This window comes from Vipera ursinii (genome assembly GCF_947247035.1).
Source record: "Vipera ursinii genome assembly, chromosome: 1".
Classification (NCBI taxonomy): Eukaryota; Metazoa; Chordata; class Lepidosauria; order Squamata; family Viperidae; genus Vipera; species Vipera ursinii.
Window position 1 is genome coordinate 193,448,658 of NC_139512.1, and position 25,321 is coordinate 193,473,978.

Here is a 25,321-nt window from a genome sequence, read left to right on the forward strand (position 1 = left end):
ACCTCCTCTCTGTATTTCTTGATCCAAAGTTCCAAAACAGAGAAAAAAATATGCCAAACCTAATTTAGCAAAGGAGATATAAAAAAGTAGTTACTCCAACATTTTCTACTGCTCCTTCATTCTATGTGTAAATTTTGAAGAATCACTGTTTTTTTTTATGAAGACAGATTTTGAATTGGTCTACATGTACAATCATATTAACATTCTAACTTTTTAAGACTGCCTAACATAACTTTGAAGAAGATGGGTGAAATCTGCATAATGTATTGAACACCATAAAATTACTTAGAAAGTAAACATTTTAACCTAGTCAATGTAATAGCCCTACTTTTTCAGAAGAATGCATTATGTCAGAATCCTAAAATGGCTAACAGACTGCTCCATTTAAGATAGGGGTGACACGATTCTTGGTGCTTGTCCTAAATAAAATCTTCCCAACAGACTAGGTCAACTTTTTTCCTCCTCCACCAACTTTCTGCTTCTAAATAAATAATATGCGGGGTTGTTGTTGTTTTCAAATGCTTTCAAATGTGGCATACCTCTCTCCATTCTTCCACCTTGAAACTGTATTTCACTTCCTTGGAACTCAATTGCATTTTCACTTCATCTTGCCACATATAACTGTTGTTCCGATTTATTCAGAAAAGTTTCACTTTACATGTAAGGTACACATCAGTGTTGCTTGTGGACTTTTGTCTCAGCAGATGGCTATGTTTTGGAGTTAAGCAGAGTGGGGATGGGTTGGTGTTTGGATGGAAGAATAATAGAGTCCTGCAGCAAAAGATTGGATGAGAAAGTCAAGCAATATACACGAAAAAAGGAGTGGTAAACAAGTCCTATGCACTTGTTAAGAAGACTGTATGGACATGTCCTTGGGCATCTTTTTTATAAAAAATCTGTATGATGATATTAGCAGAATTTCTAATTAAATTTTAAGAATAACTGCTGAATACTTTTGTATCTCAGAAGATAGCCAAGTATTATAAGAGAGCAGAGGTGTACAAAATATATAGGATTTTCACATGAACCTACTAATAAAACACTTGCAATTTATTACACATTTCTCCAAATCTATTTGCACAGTCTCAAGAGTTGCCTGGCACCACATAACTTTAATTGAAGTAGCCATCCTTGGAGAAAACTTAAAATCAATTGAAAGCATGTTTTCAAGTAAAGTCAGAAATATTAGATTTGCTTTACACCATTTCCAATATGGCTTAATCATTTATAATTTAACTGGAAAGAGGTTTAACATTTGTATTTATCCACAATTTTCACTGATGCTGAAAAATATTTCCCTGTTTGAGTTACAGGTAGTCCTTGACTTGTGACTGTAATGGAACTTGCCCATCATGGTCATAAGACATGACAGCTGTAAAGGGGTCATTAAGTGAATCCCGCAGTTGCAAAGCAACTGCCACAGGTGTGAGACGAATGCTGTGGTCATTAAGTAAACCCATTGTTCACTATGGGCTGGTTTTGCCAAAAAACCAGAAATATATGCTGGGTTTTGACAAAACATCATACAATATCATGCAACTGGAAACAGCTGTAAAAGCAGGGTGGTTGCTGAGCACCTGACATGTGGTCATGTGACTACAAGGGCCAGCAGCCATTGGAAGTTTGAAACCAAGTACTCCTGGGGAAGCCCATCATATGTTTGAACAGTCACTAGTCAACTAGTCGTAACTCAAGGACTTCTTATACAGAACATTTATTACATATGGTTGAAGATATAGGGATATTCAGTTTTGAGTTGTTATATCTATACCACGTTCTAATTCACAATATGTAGTTATATCTTCAAAAGAAATAACTAGTTTTAGTTGGGTGCAGAAATACCTTGCATCCTTTGCTTTCATGTGTGTGTGTGTGTGTGTGTGTGTGTGTGTGTGTATACTGCTCAAAAAAATAAAGGGAACACTTAAACAATGCAATGTACTGTATTTAATAGTAGGATGTCTAATTTTGTGTTCCCTTTATTTTTTGAGCAGTATATATATATGAGGTCTCCCTTTATTCTTTTTTAGCAAGCCAAAAAATTTACACAAATATGAGCTGCCACTGCTGTGGCTACTGCCAGTAGATGGCCTTGAGTTAGGCTGAAACAGGAAATAAGATTTGTCCCGTGTTTGGGACCTAAGCAAGTGCATTGTAAATACTTAACAAACATTTAACACATATCTCCCTTGCTTTTCAGCTAACAAAGAGAGAGAGAGAGAGCCTGTGGCCTAGGGGTTAAAAGAACTGCTTAAGACGCAGTCAGCCCAGGTTCGAATCTCAGAAGGGTATGGCTGACTGATGAGAACAAATAAGTTTGAAATGATCATATCAGTCTCCCTTTATTCTTTGTTAGCAAGCCAAAAAATCTACACACACGCACACATATATATACATACTGTGTGTGTATACACACACATACACACACACATACACACATATATTGTTGTAGTGGTCTTTGTTCAGAAAAGAAAGAAAAAAATGTAATTCTTTATAGCAAAGTAGAAAGTAGCTCCTTGCCTGACTTTTCCTCTCCCCTCCGAGTGAAGGGCAGTGAAGCTGATGCCATCTGCTTGGCATCTTCAGTCATCCCTAAGGAAATTATGGGCCTTCATATGCATTTCCAGCCACACCTTGCTTATTCTTTCCAATGGTTGGCAAATTAATATCTCATAAGCCAAAACAGCGGGATAATGCTTCCTGGCTAAGAGAAGGGATAAATCTGTAGCATTAAAAAGCAGCTTTGAATTCCAAGCGATTGTTTTTTAAAAATTAAAACACATGGGAGTTTGTCTTGATTTATCTAGCACCAGTCTGTGTTGTACATAGGCCTCAGTCCCAGGAGATTTATAATATACTGTAACATCCCGGCTCCCATATAAATGAACAGGAGAAAGGGAGTGAAAGGGAAGAATTTGAAGAAAATAATGGGATGTTGAATGAGGGAGTTATCAAGATGATTCCTGGGGAGAGTGAATTTTGAGAAGAAACTTTGAGGAGATAAATGAGATGGAGGTGTGGAGATGTTCTCTAAAGCAATTCACAATACATGATAACGAGAAGCAAGGAAGAGAGAGCAGAGCTGTTCAGTGAGCAGGAGACCTTAAGATAACTGAAACTGGGAAACATGTGAAAGTCACTCCTAATAGACTTATTACATTAGTAAGAAAAGGGTGCAGAGACATGGCAAGGGAGAGAAATTTGTGCTGGTTCTCAGAACTAAAAACTTGTATAGACAGCTAACGCAAGGTTGTTACATGGACATGATAAGAGAAAGAATGAATAATTTTGCCAGCTGTATGCCAGCTGGCAAAAAGTGAATGATGATAGAAGAAACAGTCAGAGAATTGCCTTCTGCATGATAACAACTTTTAACAGAAAAAAATTAAATCAACAGGCAAGCAGCAGTGTTCAAGGTAAGAAAGAAAAGAATAGTTTTGTAGCAGGATAATTGGACAATTATTTTCAGATAGTTGTGAAGCAACCCATACTAAAGAAGCTTCTAAAGATATGACAAAGCTTTATGGGACATTTCAAGTTATCCCCTGTATTTTGGATTTGGTGCCTCATTTCTCTCATGCATTATGAGTGTGAGATACCTGTATCACAAACTGGAAATGTGATACAGGTATTTCACTTTACCCCTAAAGTGAAAGGGAATATTATAGTAAACTAGACAACTAATGCTCCATTGGGTCATCATTTCAAATATATTTCCTTACCTAAACAGAAAAACAGAATGGCCATGGGTGGGCAAAAAAATAAAATAAAAATGGGAGCGGGAGCAACTTCTGATTTCCTGCCAACTTCCAAATACAGTTTCCTTGTAAAAAGCTGGCAAGGAGCATCAGAAATCCTTCCTTCCTTCCTTCCTTCCTTCCTTCCTTCCTTCCTTCCTTCCTCCCTCCCTCCCTCCCTCCCTCCCTCCCTCAAATTTCTGCAGCAGGAAATTGAAGTCCCAGGCCAGCAGACATGTAAGTGGCTGCTGCCAAGAAGGGGAGCAAGCCTTGGGGTGCGGTCAGGGATGGTATAAAAGGGTTAATGAGAAATGTTGCATGGGTCGGGGTGGTGCACAGGAGGTCACAGGTGGGGAGGGTGCTTTGGGTTTCTTGTCATGCAAGAAGTGCTATTCAGATCAGAGATGCAAGGGATCATTCTCTTGGGTGTCCTGGGCCCCAGATTTTGGACACATCTGAGGTACTTTTGTTCAAAAACTGGTACCCTATGATGCACCATTTCACCCAATAAAAGATCATGAAAACAAAGTTTTAATAGTGCTGGTAGACCTCAACTTACAGCACTTCGTTTAATGTCAGTTCAAAGCTATAATTCAAAGTTATATAAAGTGACTTATGACCATTTTTCACACTTATGACCTTTGCAGCATCTCCATGGTCATGTGATTAAAATTCAGATTCTTGGCAACTGACTCATATTTATGATGGTTGCAGTGTCACATAGGTCATGTGTTCACCTTTTGTGACCTTCTGACAAGCAAAGTCAATGGGGAAACCATTAACAACCGTGTCACTAATTAACAGCTGCAGTGATTTACTTAACAACTGTGGCAAGAAAGATCGTAAAATGGGTCACAACATTCATGTAACAAAAGTTTCACTTAGCAACAGAAATTATGAGCTCAATTGGGATTGTAAGACAAAGACTACCTGTATACAAATGCAATTGTGGTTACTTCACTATTAGAATTAGCATCTAATTCTGTTGGCAGTTTATTCTTTCTCTTTGAATTTATTTTTATTTGCACCTATATTACCTGTTAAAGATCTCAGTCAAATAATTCAGCATATTCAGAGGACATCAAAGGGATACTAATATTAAAAGCAGAGCTTCTTTAGCTCTGATTCAGATGCTTTTTCTCACAGTCCCTCTAAATACTTTTTCCATCCACAACACAAAGATGTAGGATTGTTATGTACAAAAAGCCTTGTTATAAGGGCCAATGCTGCAACCAATGAACATTGACATTTGACTGCTTAAAATGGTAATAACAAGAACCATACAGACAATTACCATTGCCATCTACATTCTTCTCATTGTCCTGTTTAATAAATTAACATCTGTTTATAACCAACAATCTGAAATGTAGTTTTGCTGCCCTTGCTTTCTGATACAGTACCGTGTCTGTTCTTCTCTTTCTCCTACCCAAAGAAAAGAGGATTTGGTTACAAAGAACACCTTTCATTCATCAAAATAGATATCCAGGGGTGAGTAGTGGCAAACCACACACATACTCAAAGCAACTGGATCTCATCAGTGGAAAGATCCTCAAATATGTTAGATCGAAATGGTTGGATCTAAAAAAAGGATTTAACACTTTAAGCCTTACTTTGTCCCATTTTTCATTCATTTATGTCTGTATTAGTTTTATATCCCTTGTTTCATTTAAGAACTCAAGGTAGTGATATGAAAGGAAAGTAGGTAATAATGTAACGATTGCAATAAATATGCAGGGTCTGTGATTCTTGTTGCTTGAACTGGTGTGGTCACCATGATTTCTGAGAAAGGGACCATTGAACGGTGCACATTTTAAAAAGAAAAATAGACCTATGATTCAAACAAAGACTTCAACGTGCTGGACATAAACATATCTTGAAACTGTTTCTTTGTTAGCCAGCTTATTGTATTTGATTTGTAAGCTTTTCAAAGCATTGAAAGCTGAAATGTAATAGTAGTTTATTTACTTATGAAATGTATATAACTGCCTGTCTCACACAAAATAACTTGAGGTCCCATACAATAAAACCAACAATTAAACAATCTTAAAACACTTAAAAACAATTAAACATAAATAAAAACAAGATCAGAGTGTTATATGTGATATAGCCAATGCCGAAGGATTAGTGACAATTTTATTTCTAAAGTACATGCAGGAATAAGGACAAATGTTTGATGTGCAAGTAATAACTATTGAATAAATATGTAAAATTACTACTAACAGCCCTGTATCAATCAGAGCCTTGGTGGAGCAGTGGGCTAATGCCTCCTTAAGTAACACCAGCTGCCTGCAATTAGTGCAGGTTTGAGTCCCACCAGGCTCAAGGTTGACTCAGCCTTCCATCCTTCCGAGGTAGGTAAAATGAGGACCCAGATTGTTGGGGGCAATAAGCTGACTTTGTAATAATGCTGCTTGGGGCAGGGGCCCTGAAAGCCCTAATAAGCAGGCATATACATAGAATGAAGGCTATTGCTAAGCACATTGGTTTGTGCTTAAATTGTAAGCCGCCCTGAGTCTTCGTTAGAAGGGCGGGATATACATGGGATTAAAATAAAATAAATAAATAAAAGCAGCTAGTTTTTAAAAAGCACAGCTAATCAGAAAAAGTAGCATATAATTCATTTCATTGGTCAGCTGAATATTTAACCAATCAGGTGAAGATAAGCAGAAATATTAATTATAATATTATTATAATTGTAGTCATAATATTATAATTATTATTTCTTAATACAGTCAGGTTTTGATTTGATAATGAAGTTGGAAATATCCTTTCTCTTGCTAATCATTGTGGTTTATGTGTTAATTTGTGGATTAATTGTGGGTTTAATTTTAAATGAGGATCAGATTACAGTCATGGTTTTCTATGCAGTTTGTGTCTAAGTAATTCTTTTTCCCCACTAGGATTATGGATGTGTAATAAATATAATAAACATTATAGATAACAGTGTGACAGATGAGGTTACAAAATAACACCAGTGTGAATGCAAAATAACACCAGTGTGAATGCAAAATAACACCAGTGTGAATGCATTGTGGTGCGCACAAGTCAAAAGATATTATTAAAAATGACCGTTTATCAGAATTTGACACATCAGGTTTATTCATCTTTACCTTGCTCTTTCTCTTCAAACAGTCCTATAGTATCACCTTAGTGATTATTATGGGAAAGTGGTATAAAGGTATTATGGGTAAATAGTAAATAAATATAAATTATGATTGAGTCAGTTCACCTGTCAGTAAACTTGATTAAGAAAGTGGTCACTGCTTCTGGAGAAACCAATGATATTCACTGGAACAGAATTCTTATGACAGGCAGTATCTATGTAGTGCTTCGCAACAACATCTCTAGGAAACAAACTCCTCCCCCATTCTTTTATCTTTTAAATTTATTTAGCAAGAAAAATTTAGGGCAAAAGTATAATTTAGCAAAGACATAGAAGGCAGTATTACTAGTTACTCAGACATTCATTGTCTTCCCTCTTCCCTCCCACCCATCTGAAATGGGATTGAAAAGCGTTTAAGACTCCCTCCAAATATATCTGTCCAGGCATCACCTGCCTCTTTATTTAAGAAAATTATGTTTATAAACGTGTCTAAAAATTCAGGAACCTAGAAATGCTTTTTAAAGTGAGTTTATGCCACTAGCATTTTGAGAATGAGAGGAATAGTTTCCTCCATAAAAAGTACTAAAGCTCCTTGGAGTGTCCCAGTTTATTCCTTTCTGCTAGATCTGACTATAGGTAGTCCTCAGCTTAAAACCATTTGTTTAGCAACTGTTCAAAGTTACAACAGTGCTGAAAAATGTGATCACAATTAATGTGCTTTGGCAACTGGCATTTATTTACCATGGTTGCAGCACCTGGAGTCACATGATCATCCTCTGTGACTTTTCCAGTCACTTTCTGATGAGCATAGTCAATAGGTAAGGTTGGATTTATTTAACAACCAAAGCAAAAACATCATAAAATCAGTGTGCAGTCATGTGATAACCCACTCAATGATTGGGTTGCTTAGTGATGGAGGTTGCAATCCCAACTGGGTAGTCGAGGACTACCTGTAGTCATAAGAGGTAAGAATCAAATGAATATTTGACTGCCAACACACTGCACAGTTGTGACAAGGACCATTTAGCAATCAGCTGAGTTTTGTCCTCAGAGCAGTTTTGCCTTCATCAGCATGACCATGACATTCACATGCCGTCTGCATCAAAGCCTGCCTACAACTTTTCAAAAGCAAGGCGATTCCTGGGTTTTTCCCCAGAGCTAGAGAGATTTTGGAGGTATATTGGGGAATGGTACAGACATTCATTTGGTTTGGGTGTCACCAAATTTCTGCTTCCTGAACTGTACATGAACTGAAATGTGTTTATAACCTGATATACCGTGCTTTTAGAATTTTCCAGTGGATTTTTTATGAGTTGTAAAAGCAGAGGCAAGTCCAAAAAGAATGATGTGTGGATCAAGGAACCAGCTTATAAACATGTTTGTGGAAATTGGTATACTATATTAGAGAAAGTTTTGTATGAAAACAAATATAAAGTTTGGGGGATTTTCTTAGATTCACAGACAGTGAACTTTGATGAAAAGAATTAACTTCATGAGATACTAATACAGATATAAATGGATCCACAGCTTATCTTGAAACTAAAGTAACAAGTGTGGTTTGTCACTTTTTTAGGTATGGTGGTGCTTGACACTGAATATAAATTGATTTTATGTGCTGAGGCTATTATGACTATCCCTCATAATGATGCAATGTGATTATGAATGTTTGTTGAATTCATATAACAACACAGTATGGTTTATACTCTGGTTATACCACAAATGGGAACAAGTATAATTTGCTGCCTTTGGGTTCTGTTATATCTAGAGATATTGGGATTTACAATTTGTACAGGCTCTGTAAATGCTTAGATGTATATATTTCTCAGAATGCATCAAAATACAATCAAAATGAAGATTATATCATTATATCTTGAGGATTCTAAGGTTAACACCTATTAGTTATATTACACAAATCTGTAAGTCAATGAGAACATTTCTATGGCAGGCAAATGCTTTGTCCAACTTGTCCTTATGGCAGTTTTAATTTGCCATTTTTTCAACTATATCATTGGGCTTTTATTTTAAAGTCTAAATTTTTGAAATTCTCCTCTTTGGTTTTTTTTTGGAGATCACGTTTGTATAGCTCTGAAGACCTGGCAAGTTTTAATGTCCTGCTATACTAAATACAGACATTTGTTTCTAGCCTTGATGGTTGCCAGGCACATTTGGTTTTTTAATAGGCAAGCAATTATGTTTTTATCCCAAATCATATGACAAATTGATACTGCAAAATTTATAAATATCAGGGAGATGTTTTTTTATTGGGATGCTTGGGCTAAATTAGCAATCAGCTCTTTAAAGCAGTTGATATATTTAAGAATTGCTTTAAAGATTTTGAGCAGTTATATGTTGAGTACAACTTACTTACAGTAATTACTTATTATATATGCAATATACAATACAGTTATATATAATATATACAGTTGAAACTCATACTAATTGAACACTATATTTCACATGCTGCAGTAGCATCCAGGATACCTGCACTTGTAGGTTCCTCAACAGATGGAGTGCTTGAACAGAAACCAATAATTCAATGTTATAAAAAAAATACAAAAATATGAAATTTAGTATAAATTATATATCTAAATCATGGAAGTAAGAACTAAAATACACAATTCTGGAGAGTAAATGGATCTGGACATTAATTAATGTGAGATATTTCTTATAATTTAAAAATAAATTTCATTCATGAGAAAATATTATTTTGTGATTATTGGACCCTTCAAAGAATATTTAAAATGGGATTAATATTACATTTCTTGGTGTTGTAAGAAATTTGAAGACTCATAATGTTTTGGTCTTGTCCAGCTTTATTTTTTTTTTTATTTTGAATTGAAGTGTACTGTATGTCAATACAATTTTAAAAGAAATATTATACTTAAGAATCTTTTTTGTGATGTGGAAATATACTCCTAAAAAATAGAATTTGCTGTCATAAACGTGTCCTTCTGTTGAGCCTGGGGCATGGCAAAAAGAATAAGTAAAAGGAACTTTTTGAAACTCTGTAGCCACAATTTAAAGAATAAATGTTCAAAGAATTAGGCTTTACTTCACATTTCTGGCACCAGACTACTGAATGATGAAATTTTATTTGTTGCACCTCCCAAGATATTTTGCAGCTGTCTTCTATTAGACTCATTCCATTACCTGCCAGAATTCTTTGCACTATAGCTCTGTCATAAAGTCTAGTGCGTGAAACAGTACAAAACTAACTATATTGGGGATGGCAGAGAGGCATGTATTTAAAAGTTTTTATTAGACATGCCTTTGAGACTGTGAGCAGACTGACAGGAGTCTTAGCTAAAAGAATTGCAACAACAATTTTCAATTATAAGAGGGAGGCATTCCATAATGAGTTAAGGAAACAACCCCTTCCCCTCTTCTTCTCAACATTTTTGAGCCCATAAACAAATGGTGTAATAAATGACAGACTTCAACAAATTGTCAAAGGCTAGGTCAAAGTGGTGATGGTCCAGCTTCTGTTCACAATAGTTGAGGGCAGGTGCTTTTCCTTGGTTCCTCTCTGCCAGGAAACGCTGCTGGAATGCATGACCAATTGGATTTCAGAAAAAAAACAACAAAAAAAACCCTGGCTCTCTTTAGTAGTCAGAAAACACTAAGCTTTTATTTCCATGTTTCCCCCCCCCACTCGCCGCCCCTGCTCCTTTCAATATTGCCTTGACTTAACCCTTTGAGTGAAGAAGAAAGAAGCCATTTCAAGTTAATTTTGTCATCTTCAAAATAAAGGCTTACGTTAGTTTTCAAGGCAAATATTTACTTTAGCAGCAATAACTGAACTGGAAATGAACTTGCATGCCTGGAAAGAGGAAAGGTAAATAAATAAACAAATCAGATATATAATTATTCCAGGTCATGTTGGTCTAAAATATGCTGACTCCTGCAATATTAATGGGTATACAACTTTTTAGTTACTAAAGTATATCCATAACACTCATCAGTCCTTTCTCAGTTGGATTATGTATGACAAACATGCAATATTTGCACCCTTCATAGTAGATCCTGTATTAAGCAGAGGGTACATTACATTTTCCAGTGCCACAATGTTCTAGGCCAGTGGTTTAATGTGGGCCATAGGCCCATCCCCAAGCGGTCATGTCATATTTCTAGGGATCCAGAATAGGTTTCCAAGGGGGCCATCCAAACTTAATTGCCAGGCATATGTTCAATTTCTTAAAATCATCATATCTCATTCTTTGTGTTAAAATCAAATAATGAAAATCACTACATCTACGATAAATATCTTAATGAAAAAGGCAATTTAGAATAACTATGAAAGTGGTCACAGAGGTAAATGAAACCATAAGCAAAAAAAGAAGATTTTTTTAAAAAGTGAGAATTTGTGTCCCAGACCATGTTTCTTAACCTATTTTAAAACATTTTATGGGTACGTTCATGACTCCAATTCTAAATTTTGTATCCATGTTTTTTTCCCAGAAAGTCAGGCAATGTATGAAGGATAACTGTTCAAGGTGAATGAAAACAAGCCACGTCCATCTTCAGTTTTCCTGCAGAGCTTTGTCTGATGCACGTGAAAGTCTTCAGGGTTTTTGTAGTCTGTTGAGTTAGAGTTTACAAACTGCTTCACAATTAGGAGCATATGTCCAAGTAAAGTCTCCTTAGAAATAAAAAGATGTTCAACCAAAGATTGCAGCAGATAAAGTTCTACAGATGTTTCAGTAAAAAAAAGGGGGGGGGTGAATAGATTTACATGTACACCATGCCATCTAAAACACTTTTGATTCTTGTGAATGCAGGTAATCCCTGCAGAAGAAAGCGGATCTATGCATGAGATCTAATGATAGCTCTTGTACTCTAAGTGTTTCACAAATAGGGCAAAAATTAATGCAGAACTTCTGTGGCTGAACTACAATTTTTAAAACATCTGGAAGTACAATGAAAGATTTTCCTTGTTCTGTATGGACTGCAATTCTCTGCAGAATAAGCCTTAACAAATTTAATTGATGTCAGTATTGGATGAAGCTCCCAGGCATCAAAAATGGCTTAGATGTTTTGCTGCATATATTTGTGAGTTATCTAGGTAGAACCTTGGGTATCTTACACTGAATTGTACTTGAAGATTGCAGGTATCTAGGAAGATATTCCTAAAACAAACTCATGCGTGGTGTCATGGTGTCCTCTGACCTACCACTAAAACTGAAGCATGATCTGGAAAATATGCATCCCTTACTGAGCAAAATTATATGTTACATATATGCATATAGATTTGGTATATGGAGAGAATAAATCGCCCTTTATCATGAATGAATAATTAGCTTGGGAAAATGGAATATTCAAATTTCAACTATAGTCTGTAATCTATAATACAACACTCCATATACATATCTTGAGTGCCTCCAGTTATATTTAATGGGGGAATTAAAAGAAAACTTCTTTCCAGAATTTTAACAGACTAAATTTAAAAGAGGAAATGCTTTCTCTGTACCTGCCTTAAGCCTTATAAAGAGATTTTCCATAGCTGAGGCACAGAAACATTACTAATATTAGTTTGCAGAAAAACAGATTTATTTTCTGAGTCAGTAATTTGAATTATAGCTTATGCCAAAGCCCAATTATTCAAAAAAGTGGGGGAAAAGATTTACTTATTTGAATTTTTTTCCTTAGCAAAGAGAGGGGGAATCCGTTATCCTACATAGCATGCTTTTTAGACAGAGTTATATTATATATGTTATCACCCAGGTTGGTTAAGGAGTACAGGCATTTGAAAATACATTTATGATTGTTATATAACTGTACATGATGCATACTGTCTCCACTGGACAGAAGATGTATAGTGATGCTGGTAATGTTTAAACTGAGTCAAATGAAAAAAAATTCTTCTGAAGAAAAAAAATGTGGCTAGTGAAATTAAGAAACTCTTTATCAGCAGCAATTAAAATGAATACACAGGTTTCATAACATACGTAGCTGTTCATATTACACAGGGCCTGCCTATAGGAGGAAATAATTTAATGGGCTTTGCAATTTTGTATTAAAAGCTTAAAGTTTACTGCTGAGTACCCATCTTATTTCTAAATGTATGCTCATGTTGTATATATGTAGCAAAACATTTTTCAAACCAGTTTCTAAATTCTAGCCAATTGTGGATAATTATATTTAGGAATTGAGCAACTTCATTATTTTCATTAATTTACTTTTTATGCAAAAACAAAACAAAAACAAAATATATCTCTTGACTTTTTTGTATACGTACTTTTTATAGTATAGTATATTTTTCCATCATTGGCAGTAAGAAGGAACAATGGTTTAGATTTTTTTTCTGTTTAGGATATAAAGGCCTAAATTTGACTGGAAAGCTTTAACATGTCGGGTTCTGGTGATCTAAAGGATTTAACAAATGATCTTTTGGTAGCTGCACATCTATTTCTGAATGATAGGATAAAGACATCCAATTGAGAGCCCTATTGCCCCAGAAATATTTAAATATCCTTATGAGAAAGAAATCTGCAATTTGTTTGTTTGTTATAAAGGTCTGGTGATCCTGAATCTCTCCTCATTTCTAAGGGAATTTCATGTGCCCAAATAGAAGATGCAACAATGTGTTCTTATTTAGCTAATAAATGATAATAGTAATAGCACTTAGACTTATATATCACTTCACAGTGCTTTACTCTCTAAGTGGTTTATAGAGTCAGCCTATTGCCCCCAACAATCTGGGTCCTCATTTTACTGACCTTGGAAGGGTGGAAGGCTGAGTCAGGTGAGGACCAAACTCCTGGCAGTGAGCTGAATTAGCCTGCAATGCGGCATTCTAACCACTGCGCCACTATAGCTCCTTAATGGTATGGCTGCTGGAAAACTTAACCAGGGAGAATTGATCTCGCCAAATGGAAGAGGTTGTCCATTCCAATAATGCACAATTTCAATTAAAATTGGCATATAACATGCTCCTCTTCTGCTGGTTCGTTATAGCCAGTTCTTCTTAAATGCTAAAAGAATCATTTCCGAAGAAAATGAAAACTTTCCTGAAGATGAAACAATTACTTCCATGTAAAATCTACAAGACAGTCCTGCAGTAACTAGCCAACAGTTAGTCATTTTTGACTTTCTTGGTTTTTTGGGTGGCCAATATAATGATCTCCATTGATTCACATCTCAGCAGCAAAGAAAGGGGAAGCATCTCATTTCAGCTGCCTCGAAACCTTCAAGCATTAGAATAGTTTTATATAAGATCCACATCATGGACCTCTTGGTTTTAATAATATGTTCCCCCAAAAAATATGTTGAACATCTTATTTGTGAAAAGTAATACTTTGAATAGTTCTTGTTGCTACCAAGAAAAAAATCTTAAATAAAATATTTAAAGGTGAATTGATATGTCTGTATTTATTGTGAAGATTGCCACATAGCCCTTCTCAAACAGATAGTTGCATATTGTTTGCAAAACAGTGATGTTTAATAGAAGTAATTTACACAGGATATTTTATATTATTAACTCTAGCTTGATGTCTTCTCACATGCCCTAAGGATGCACTATGAAGCATCCCCCCCCTTAATATTTTGTACTCCCACCAATCTTCTCTAAAAAATTCTGGAGAATTTATGCTAGACAAACATTTAGACAGACTTACCCAATTGTTACCTACTGAAATATGGTAACAGAATGAAACTGCAAGGATGGAGCCTTTGCAAATACAGTTTATGTACAAAGATGAATCCTTGTAGACAAATCTATGAAGTCAGATGGAGCAAGTTTTCAGAATGAATTCATGGCTGGGGCTCCCCACTCAGATATTGATAGAAGTAGGTTGGAATCTGAGCTGGCAAAGAGAGTTTGGTGCTCAGTAAAAATGTTGACCCAGCATGTAGCTGCTATAAAACAGGCAAATTCCACACTTGGAATCCATAGGAACAGAACTGCAAATAAAAGGGACAATAGTGTAATGCTCTGATACATAACTACACATTGAAAGAATATGGCAGATCTGTAAAGCATGCAATAAAGAGTGCGACCAAAATGATTAGGAACAGCTCTCTGTGGGGAAAAATGGCAGCTATAGTTTTCAGCTTAGACCAAAGTTGTTGTGATTCAGGGTCAGCCTGTGGGTTCGGCAGTTGGGTCGGACGATTCAGAGGAGGAGGAGGGGGGTGTTGGAGAGGTTGCTGAGGGGGTTAGAGAGCTTGCTGATGAGAGCCCTCAGCCAGGCCCCTCTCACCTGGTCACAACGCAGACCCAGCTGTGTGAGCCTGACAGCGTGGATGAAGATGACCCACAGCTGGCCCTGTTCAAGGACGCCCGACACAGGAGGCAGTCAATCAGGAGTAAACAGAGGAAGGCAATGGGGCACCTCAGAAGGAGGCAGAGAGAAGCCACACCCTGAACTGTTTAAAAGGGGAATGCGTGGGAGGGCTGGTTTGCTGAAGGCAACCGTTTGAATAGTTCCTGTTTCATGGTTAGTGTCTTGTTTTGCTCTATTTGCTTTTGTGTTCATAAATTTGGCAGGCTTAGTTCCAGCCTTTTGCCTTCTTGTAAAGGGGTTGTCCCTGCCTTATCTGCAGGGCCGGTAGTAGGCTGGTACAGAACAAATGTCAGTGAAAGTAACATGACAAAGATATGGAGGTAGTCCTCGATTTACACCTCCAATTGAGACTGGAACTTCTGTTGCAAATAATGGAGTCATTAAGCAAGACGTGCTTGATTTTATGACTTTTTGCCACAATCATTAAAGGAATCACATAGTTATTAAGCAAATCCAGCTTCCCCCATTGACTTTGCTTCTCAAAGACCCTTTGAGAAGATTATAAATGACCACATGACCCTAGGGTCATAAATACATGCTGGTTGCCAAGCACCCAAATTTTGATCACGTAACAGTGGGGCACTCCAACAGTCATAAGTTCAAGGATCCAGTGTAAGTCATTTTTTCAGTACCATCACAACTCTGAACTCATGAAACAAATGGTCATAAATCGAGGACTACCTGCATTTTTTTTAAATAGAGAAGAAAAAGTAAACAGAAATTTCTGCTTATGCTTTCAAAATGTTGGAATGCTGAATCATTGATTTAAATTAAATGAAGGGAAATTCGTAACTGGTAGAATAATTTTAGAAGGATAAAAATTCAAGACACCTTGTTACTATATGCTAGGTAGAAGAAGAAACAAACAAAGAACAATTGAGCAACACTACTATTATAATGGTGATAAAAACAACAACCCATTATCAAATAGTTTTATTCTCCACCGAGGCAGAAAGAATGGATTTGACTGCATGGTGAGATTCTTTTTCTCTGGGCTTTTATTTGTTTGTTTACAATATTTGTGTACCCTCCATCATAAGGTTACATTTATCAAAAACTCAGAAAAACAGCAAATAAGAAAAATAAAAACATAACATGCATATAAAGTTAAAACACACCCAGTTAACTGATCAGAACCAAAGCCCAGTGGATTAAGAATATTTTTGCTGGTTTGCAGAATGCAAGGACAGAAAGTGCAACATCCAGGGAGGAACATATTTCACCACTACAGAGAAAACCTGCTATCTGATCCAGGTCCAACAGGGTAGGGGGCATTTCAAGAATGCCCTCTTGAAATATTTGGACCATGGAGGCAGACCCAGTTTTGGCAATGCAATGATGAATCTGGATAGGAAGACTTGACCAAAATGGATCTGCCTCTTCAAAAAAGGAGAGAAGCAAAGGGGGAGAGAGATACAGTTGAGAAGTTCTGTTCTGTCTAATGTCCTCCATCATTGCCTAGGTAAATATTACTGGAATTGTAAAAGGAGAAGGTCAAAAGCATGAACTGGCAAAAAAGCCAGCAACACTACAGCCTTCTGGCGCTTTGTGATCTTGTTCTCATTGTTATTCTGTTTCTGGTAGTATTCAAGATCATTACTAAGAAATACAGGACTGCTTTTCTTGTCTAGAGGTTTCAAGATGAAATAGAATATTTGGAAACTGCCAAGTCACATATTGCAGATATTGAGTTGCATGATCCTTTCACCCCAGATGAATTGAGCTTCACCTCACTTCTCTTTCGCCACAACTCTTGGAATCCAGAACTAATTGACTTCAAGAGAACAGTCTTCCAGCACAAACAAGCGTAATTCACATACCTCAAATAACAATTGCTATTAGCCATAGCACAACTATTGCAGATCCTGAAAGCAGAATAAATACTGCCCAATAATAATTTGGCTGATGGTTTCATGAGCAAGTTGAACCATTTAGCATGGACTGGAACAAGTCCTGAACTTCATCTGGAAAGTAAGATTTCCTAAGTACAGGAGCAATTTTGGTATTACTAAGAGTTGAGGAGCAGTGTAAAAGGTTATAACATTATGAGTTTCAGGTTGGAAAGTTGTCTGGTCTAATTTGCTATGTGTCACTCCAGGAAATAGTATTAACTAGGTGCATTTAAATGTGAGGAAATCCTATTTGCTGTTCTCCCTCAGACAGCACTGTGTCTTGGGCTATTCCTGCATGTCTCTTTCGCATTGCAAAGGAAAGTTAATCGCAGTCTGACATAACCAGTATGACAGCCATTTCTTCTCCCTCTACGCTAAAAAAATGCCCCAGAAGTTATAATTTATGTACACTGAGACTGCAAGATGTGTACCAGTTCAAAGTACACAAAACAAGGTTTAGTCTCTGTATCTAAAGATCTACAACTGCTACCAGTAAAGAGAATGTTTGTAGCTCAGGGTTGAACTGTTGAGTCATTGGTGTTCTCTGAGTTTCTTGGTTTTCATTCACTTAGGGTTTTGATAATGTTTCATTACCATACAATGTACTGATGATGTTACCTAGTTCAGCAATGAAATATCTATAAGAAAACCACCAAGCTCAGAGAGCTCAAAGACCCCACAGATCTAGAAATTGATTCAGTTGTTTACTGAGCATCAGATCTGACTATCCCAGCCTAGTTCCAGAGACTTTCCTTTCTGGCACACAACATACTGTACAACCTTCACCTGTATTGCTGCAAGACTATGGAACATACTCCCTATGGAGTTGCATTGGGCCCCACCCTCTTAACATTTTGAAAATCTATAAGGATGAATATCTTTCACTGAACTTTTAACAGTTGACTGACTTTAGCATTGGTTTCATTTGATTTGTATGGTGTTTGTATAATTTGTTAGCTACCTTGATCAAAAAAGGAATGAATGAATGAAGTCTCTTCGATAATGGTATAGGACTACCAATAATCTTAAACAGGTTTTGGATGGTTATTATACCATTATGCTTGATGTTACTGCCTGCACAGCTTAAATTCACTTTAAAAGAGCAGCTGGCAGAAAGCAGTGATGCAAAAGAGCACCAGCATTCCAGCTTTTTTTTCTTTAAAACTTTACTGACCAGCAAGATTCTACTTTTGCTTTAATAATGACCCTGACTTAAATAAAATACATTTTTTCCAGGTTCTCCTTCCTATCCCGTTCAACAGTTTATGCCTTAATCACAATTTCACAAACTTTTGCTTAGATGTTAGAATTACAAAATGGACAAAACAAGTTGTAAATGATTCCCTATTGCTACTGCAAGTAAGCTAGTAAGCATACTGCATACTGCTAAATTGCATGAGTGGGGACAAACATTGGATTTAGCTAGGTGATCAGTGAGGAGAGGGGATGCATTTACAGATGTTCCTCATTTCCTGGATGGCAATCCAGATGTATTTCTTCAAAGCATTTCTTATCTTGTAAAGTTATTGGATTTTCCACTCATATATAATCATTTTCTTTTTAAAAAATATTTTATTTGGTTTTGGGAAATCATGATTTTCTTCCTCCTCAACTAGGACATTATTTGAATTTTGAATTCTACCACTGATGTCAATTTAACTGTGGTATAGACTACAACTCTCCTATGCTACTGCCCTTTAGTCAATGGTGCAAAGTGTTTATAAAAAAGCATTATAAACAAGGATAATTACACTTACACATCGCTTGAACAAAAATGATAGTTATAGTTCCTAGAAATTCCATTAATTTCATTTTCACCACATTTCTCCCCATCTTGACTGTAAATTAGTTTGACCCCACTGCTTATGAATTGACATGTCAAGCTGATACAATTGTTCATGTGACCTGTTTTTCCCTGTCCAGTGGATACTTATGTACTTGTTTTCCTACGTGCGCTATTTATTAGCATACAACAATGTTTTTTTTCTCAAATATTTATGCATCTGCCCATACTGAGTACATTTTTGTATATTTTTGGGTCATGAAACATGCTACACCATCCTGAGAAGGGGAAATTTCAGAGCATAGGCATTTTCACCATGGCCTATATATTTGAAGTTCAATGGATTTCAAGCTTCATTTCCTATCAATCTCTCATCAGTGCATAAAAACATCATTAAGGAGAAACTGTTGTACTCCTAAATATCTGGAAAAGCTGGAAATGTAATACCTTCCCAACAGTAATTGTACTATTGGGTAACATTGCAAGGTAATTAGAATACAAACAGCATATGAAAATATAGCTTGTTTGGATTTGTAGTAAATAATGGATTGTATCCAAATTGACTTTGTACAAGATAAGGCATCTTCTTCCAGCTGTGCGAGAAGCTAAATAGGTAAAGGAAGAAATGGGAGAATCATGTGCTTCTCTTGTTTAAGAGGAAGTGCTTGCCTCCAGCCAAATGGCTTGCAGTGGACAGTTTGCAGCATGATTCAAATGATACATTATATACAAAAGAGCAGGGCATGCAGTTCTTTGGAGTTCTTCTATAGTTGGGGGATTCAATGCCAGCTTTGTATTATAAAAAAAAATAGTTTGGGAAAATTGATGCAGTGATCAAATTAGTAAGATTCCACACAGTTGTTACTCCTGATTGACAAGAGATCCCTCAGAGGCTTTAGAGACCCTTTAGACTGAAGGAAAAGAGAAGGAGAAGGTAGAGAGGGAGTGAAGGGTCAAAGAGTAAAAGAGTGGGAAAGGAGTGAAAAAAATTAAGAAGTAACAATAGTTGGTTTCATGGGGGGAGGCAGCTGCTACTTGGAAAGCATCTCCATGATGTAAACATTGCATATGCTTCTTGGTTTGCTTGCTTCATACTTACTGTTGACTTGATTGTGTTATAAACTTCCTTGAAAAATATTACAGATGGGGAGGAGAATGTTTATGTGGCTGTCTTAAGGCTGGACAATTCTTTGGAGTATTGGTTTAACTCCTGGAAACAAATCCACTTTTGGGGGAGGGGAAGATGGTAGGACTAATGAAACAGAAGCCAACAATGACAAATTCAGAATATTCTATAGTATATTCTGATTCAATTACATTCATCCATATATAAGTATCCATATAACATATATATATATATATATATATATATATATATATATATATATATATATATGTGTGTGTGTGTGTGTGTGTGTGTGTGTGTGTGTGTGTGTGTGTGTGTATATGTGTGTGTGTGTGTGTGTGTGTGTATCTATATAGTATATAAATAGTTAACAAAGTATTTTATATATATATATATGTGTGTGTGTGTGTGTGTGTGTAAATTACTAACAAAGAATTAAAGGGAAACTGAGATGCATTTCTGACTCCTTAGTCGTCCTCAGTCAGCTATACCCTTCTGAGATTCGAACCTGGGCTGATTGCATACAAGGCAGTGTTATTTGCCTCTAAGCCACAAGGTCCCTCTCGCTCTGTTAGCTTTTTTCTGCAAGGGAAGATATGTTTCAAATGTTAACTATTTAGATTACCTTGCTAGGCCCCAAACCTGGGGCAAATCTTTATTTCCTGTTTTCAGCCTATCTTGAAGGCTATCAAACAGGCAGTAGTCACACCGGACAATTCATATATTTGTGTAAATTACTAACAAAGAATTAAAGGGAAACTGAGATGCATTTCTGACTCCTTAGTCGTCCTCAGTCAGCTATACCCTTCTGAGATTCGAACCTGGGCTGATTGCATACAAGGCAGTGTTATTTGCCTCTAAGCCACAAGGTCCCTCTCGCTCTGTTAGCTTTTTTCTGCAAGGGAACATATAATAAAGATTTGCCCCAGGTTTGGGGCCTAGCAAGGTAATCTAAATAGTTAACATTTGAAACATATATATATATATATATATATATATATATATATATATATATATATATATATATATATATATATATATATACCGTATATACTTGAGTATAAGCCGAATTTTTCAGCCCACTTTTTGGGCTGAAAAATTCCACTTCGGCTTATACTCCAGTCAACAAAAAAACTTACCAAGGACTTGTGCGCGGCCGAGGCTTTGGTGCTTCCGGGATCGCGCGCACCTCTCCCAAGCCACCGCCGTCCGGAGACCTGCCGAAGTTTGGGGAGGTTTGGGGAGGTGCGCGCGCACCTCCCCAAACCTCCCCAAACGTCGGCAGGTCTCCGGACCTCCGCGCCCTGCCTGCCTGCTTCTTTCCGCTGTGGAAAGAAGCAGGCAGGCAGGGCGCGGAGGTCTGGAGACCTGCCAACGTTTGGGGAGGTTTGGGGAGGTGCTCAAACCTCCCCAAACGTTGGCAGGTCTCCGGACCTCCGCGCCCTGCCTGCCTGCTTCTTTCCACAGCGGAAAGAAGCAGGCAGGCAGGGCGTGGAGGTCCGGAGACCTGCCGACGTTTGGGGAGGTTTGGGGAGGTGCGCGCGCACCTCCCCAAACCTCCCCAAACTTCGGCAGGTCTCCGGACGGCAGTGGCTTGGGAGAGGTGCGCGCGATCCTGGAAGCACCGAAGCCTCGGCCGCGCGCAAGTCCTCGGTAAGCTCCAGGCGGTCACTTGCTTTGCGTCTCCTGAGGGAAGGGGGGGCGACTGGAGCGGGCGTGTTTCCTCACCTGCTGGGCACCGCGATTTGCCCGGGGAACGCGCGGGCCCCGAATGGCAGCGTGGAGCGAGGAAGCGGACAGCCAGGGCTTCCCCGAGAGCCGCGGCCACACAGGGTATTCCTGTGTATTCAGGCTTGCAAAATGGCGGATCGAGCCTCTGCTGGCGGCAGAGGCTTGCAGAGCGTGGATCCAGCCTCCGGCGGCGGCGGAGGCTTGCAGAGCGCGGATCCAGCCTCAGCCGGCGGTGGAGGCTTGCAGAACGGCGGATCGGCTTATACTCGAGTCAATAACTTTTTCCAGTTTTTGGTGGTGAAATTGGGGTCTCGGCTTATACTCGAGTCGGCTTATACTCAAGTATATACGGGTATATATATATATATATATATATATATATATATATATATATATGTGTGTGTGTGTGTGTGTGTGTGTGTGTGTGTGTGTGTGTGTGTGTGTATGGACCTTTGGTCATTCGGGTTTTATCCCGCGTAGAAATGAAGGTGTAGGCGCGACGTTTCGACGGAATCCCATCCGTCATCATCAGGCCTGTGGCTTCAGCTTCCCTCTTCTGGGAGAAGCATGTGGTAGGAACAAACAGCCACTAAATTTACACAAATATGAGCTGTCACCGGTGTGACTACTGCCTGTCGATGGCCTTCAGGTTAGGCTGACACAGGAAATAAAGATTTGTCCCATGTTTGGGGCCTAGCAAGGTAATCTAAAAATAGTTAACAAGCATTTGACATATATCTCCCCTTGCTTCTCAGCTAACAAAGCAAGAGAGATCCTGTGGCTTAGAGGCGAAAACAACTGCCTAATGTGCAATCAGCCCAGGTTCGAATCTCAGAAGGGTATGGCTGACTGATGAAAACTAATAAGTTTGAAATGCATATCAGTCTCCCTTAATTCTTTGTTAGCAATTTAAAATTTACACACACACACACACACACACACACACACACACATATATATATATTGGAGGGACGCGGTGGCTCAGTGGGTTAGGACGCTGAGCTTGTCGATCAGAAGATGTGTGGGGGAACCTTTACCTTTACCTTTTAGATAGATAGATAGATAGATAGATAGATAGATAGATAGATAGATAGATAGATAGATAGATAGATATAGAGATAGAGATAGAGATAGAGATAGAGATAGAGATAGAGATAGAGATAGAGATAGAGATAGAGATAGAGATAGAGATAGAGATATAGATATAGATATAGATATAGATATAGATATAGATATAGATATAGATATAGATATAGATATAGATATAGATACACACACACACACACACACATACTAGGTTGGTTTGATGAATAACTAAAATCAGAGTGTGGACATGCTTTCTTTTTTCATTGCAGAGTTAGGGCTTTGGTAACTTTATTTGTCCTATGGATTAAAATGTCCCATGTTTATTAATTATGATTAAAGGCAGCTATTGACTATTTATTTTCACAAGTATATGAAATTAGATAATGTAAAATGGGATATCTTTTTCCATTAATGTATCCGTAAAAATTTGAATTACACCAAGTCTTTTATTACGTGATACATGACCCAACATTGCTCCATATTTTTTCCTAGAGTTCAATTAGTTGCTTATACTAAAAGGAGTTTTGTTTTAAGTTTGAAATCTGAAAAATCTGCAAACATACAGGATTCACCGAGGAAAGTCAAAACAAACAACACATAACCCTAGTAACTAGGGATGGAAAATAATTCAGCCATGAATTCTGTTTTGAATGGATTTCTGCTCCTGGGGTATCCACGACATGATAAATGCTAGCAGAAATTAAATCCAAGTAGAATTCATTGTACTCTTAATAAATATTTTAATAAATCTAACCAAATTCTTTGTGAGGCAATAATTTTTTTCCCCTCTTACATTTGAAATGTTAATCCAGCCATGACCTTGTCCTTTAAGCAGAACTGCAAATTTCTCTTGCATTTTGGAATTAAAAAGAAAGAAAAAGAAAAAGAAAAAGAAAAGGATATCTGATCTGAGTTTTAATGCCAATCTGCACCTTTTGACTCATAGCAGATATAAGTATTCCTAGTCATTTACATTAAAGGTAAGTTACCATAGGGGTGACTTCTGATCATAACACTCCAAGTTTCTCTCTTCTCCTCAACCTTGTGTCCTGCTTCCTAACTGCTCCAGTTAGGCTTTATAAAAGTTTTCAGTTCAAATCAACAAGAACTTTTCTGAATTAATAGTTGCCCAGAAGTAATTTTGGAGAGTTGCAGTACATGGGCAGAGAAGGGTTAAGCTTCCTCTCCCCCACTATTATAATTAGACTTTGGGGGGGGAACAGTGGGGCCTCCACTATTTCCAACATAAGGTTTTGTTTAAGTCTAATGAAAGTATTTAGGGAATGGGAAGCCATGGAGAGCCTATGGGTCACCAGTTTCTCACTCCCAACCTGGTTTATCTTTATCGCTCAACTTTGCATACGACGAATGCCAATAATGGAAATATTTTGTTACAAAATTGTTTCTCCTTCTCAAAATCTAAAAAAAAATTGAGCAAGCATATATACTTACATACATCTACTGCAACACACACACACACACACACACACACATAGTGTGTTCAAACAAAGCACCACACATAGACATGTGCATGTCTGTGTGTGTGTGTGTGTAGAGAGAGAGAGAACCTCTATTTTAGACAAAATGCAATCTTTATCAAATAAGGTGATATATATTTTACTAGAACTAAATCTAGCACACCTAAGCATTGTATAAACAGTTTGGAATCTGACAAGTTGAAGAATCTATTACAGAAATGTAAAGTTGTCTTTTGGATTAATTCAACTTCCAACTTAAATTATGGGGGAGGAGGGGTAGAGGAACTGGGTGAAACCTGTACAGAAGGTCCATTCAGCCTTATTACCTTTATGCGTATTTTTTTTTCAGTCAGAGGGAATCTCTAATTCTCTCATTCAAATCTGCCTGCCTGCCTGCCTATCTATCTATCTATCTATCTATCTATCTATCTATCTATCTATCTATCTATCTATCTATCTATCTATCTATCCATCCATCCATCCATCCATCCATCCATCCATCCATCCATCCATCCATCTATCTATCTATCTATCTATCTATCTATCTATCTATCTATCTATCTATCTATCTATCTATCTACTATCTATCATCTATCTAATCTAATTTCAAGCAATGTTGGTTTTTCAAAGTATTATCCTCAAATGTTACATTGTTGCTTAATATTCCTGGGCTTGCATTGTAGAGATTTTATATTTTTCATCCTCACTCGATAACTTTCTGAGAGTCTCACTGAAGAACTGCCTAAAAATATTTGAAATTAATCTCCCAGTTTGTGTTCTCTTGTTGAGGGAGTAGAGACTTTACTCCCTGCAGCAAAACACTAGGTATATGAAGAAGAAATTTGGCTTGTCCTTTCTCAGGATATATTTTCAAAGAAGAACTTGGAGATCTGAAGAAATTACCCTACTGGGTGACCTCTCTGATTCTGATTTGGAGGGGTCAGCGTCAGGGGTAACTCTGCTCCTGTTGGGGAAGCAAATATGGAAATCACAGCCCAAAGACAGAGAACAACATGTGCCGCCCAGCAGAACCTTTCAGGGCATTTCTTTATTTTAAAAGGCAGCCTTGTTCCAGAAGACAGACCATTTATCAAAGCACAATG

The 25,321-nt window shown here is 37.3% G+C and overlaps 1 long non-coding RNA gene across 1 annotated transcript in view; it reads left to right on the forward strand.

The window, feature by feature from the left end:
- The window catches only part of LOC310632646, a 1,302,393-nt gene extending 1,283,477 nt beyond the window's left edge, over window positions 1-18,916 (forward strand). The window contains exon 3 of the long non-coding RNA XR_014490892.1: window positions 18,757-18,916. This is a non-coding gene — a long non-coding RNA (uncharacterized lncRNA). The remainder of the gene's footprint in view (window positions 1-18,756) is intronic.
- Window positions 18,917-25,321: the final 6,405 nt, after the last annotated feature.